Raw genomic sequence first — 1,886 nt, 5'->3', positions numbered from 1 at the left:
GCCTCGGATTGATACAAACACAATCCGGTAGAAGGTCGGGTTNATACAACACAACCGACAAAGAAACAAGAGTGATCCAACATACTCTTGACCCGCGAATAAAATTCCGGGATTTTTGGTACCTGCACACACAAAATCCCAAGCATAGAATGGAGATGGAGAAGGGAGGAAAAGATTTTATCCTCCCCGAGTTATTGAACTTGGAAGAGTTTAAGGTTTCAAAACATACCTTTCTAAAGGCTGCCGAGAGGAGAAATAACGTTTCGCCTACTTATACTTCGAATTTGGGGCTGAAAATTTGACAGGAGGAGCAGCTCTGGATGGGGAAGCTTCTGTCAAAATTTCAGGTTGATCGGAGCAAGGGAAGGTGGTGAACCGGTGGTCGGTAGCGGCGGCGGTCTGGAATTTTCCGGCGGCCGATTCGGAGACTTTTCGGCCGGTTCTCAGGGTGAGGCCGGCGGCGTTGGATCCGTGACGGAAAGAGCTTTCTAGGGATATAAAATTCCGGCGGAGGGCAGTCGGAAATCGGGAAAAACAAGGCTGCCCAATTTTAGGGTTTTGGTTTTTAGGGTTTGGAAAAAAATGGTGGGCTATTGGCTCTAGGGTTAGAACAAAGTGCATGATAACGTGATGAAGAATAAAGTGTAGAGACAAAGAGATAGCAAGAGAGTCATCTTATTCATTGATAGGAGCCCTTTATATAGGGAATTACACAATACCAATATGGTAAGGATATGAATACATAGATCTAGTCTAACTACATATCATATTGGCATAAGGCCAAGGCACACATAGAGAATATCCTAGAACAGCATCAACTTTTTTGAATATTTTTTACCGTTAGATGTAATTAATAAAACTATGAATATATCTAACAGCTTAGATTATTCAATATTCGTAACTTGTTTACCCGGTAACATGTAAATTCTTTTTTTCTTTTTCGAAATTATATCTTATATATTGTTCAAAAGAAAAATAAATTATATCTTATATATGTATGAATTAAAAACTTACAAATATTCCAACAACAACAAAACGAACCAAAGTATGCAGAACCCTAAATGAAAAAAATCTTAAGAATAAGCAGTCGAGTTCATATATAGACAAGAGAAAATCCAGTTCGAAGTGAAAAGAGAAGTCAAGGAGAAGAGAAAAATCAAGTTCGAAGAGAAAAGAGAAGTCGAAGAAAAGAGAGAAGCTGAGTCCGAAGAGAAGAGAGAAGTCGAGTTCGTTAATTTTTCTCTGATACTACCATTTTGTCGTGTTTGCTTAAAGAAACCCTAATTAACGTGAAGCAGGAGAGGACGAGAGGAAGGTGGAAGAGGAGAAGACGAGAGGAAAGGAGAAAGAGGAGAAGCCCGTCTGCCAAGTCCGCCAGTCCAAGCAAGAAGCTCCTTGCTGATGTACAACCGATGTATGAGTTCAGGGATCCAAACTGGTCGTCTCGAGGAAAGAAGGGATGGACCATGGAGGTCAATTAAGTTTCTCCTCCTAGTATAGATTCTTGTATTAAGATGTATACCAGATCCCAAATGTTTGCTCTTCGACTTTTCCGATTGTAATCCAAACTTCTTTGGCTTTTGACCGGAAGTAGGAGTTACCTTCTTCATCAATAAATTACTGAATTACAATTCGAATGGTTATGTTCTGTGTGATCAGATGGTTAATTACTTATTTTGAAGCTTTGTGGTAGGAGAGTCAACTAGCAATGCAAAAAGAAATGAGAATCCTCCACACACAAGATTAACTTTGTTATAAATGTGACCTTATTTAATTGCGCTATGAACAATTCGTTCCAAGTATCTGTTATCCATGGTAAGCACCAGTGCATATATATATATATATATATATATATATATATATATATATATAGTACTACGTACGTC

Source organism: Fragaria vesca, linkage group LG5 (assembly GCF_000184155.1).
Source record: "Fragaria vesca subsp. vesca linkage group LG5, FraVesHawaii_1.0, whole genome shotgun sequence".
In the NCBI taxonomy this organism is placed as follows: domain Eukaryota; kingdom Viridiplantae; phylum Streptophyta; class Magnoliopsida; order Rosales; family Rosaceae; genus Fragaria; species Fragaria vesca.
The sequence above is the reverse complement of the archived record's forward strand: the minus strand, read 5'-3'. Positions refer to the sequence as shown.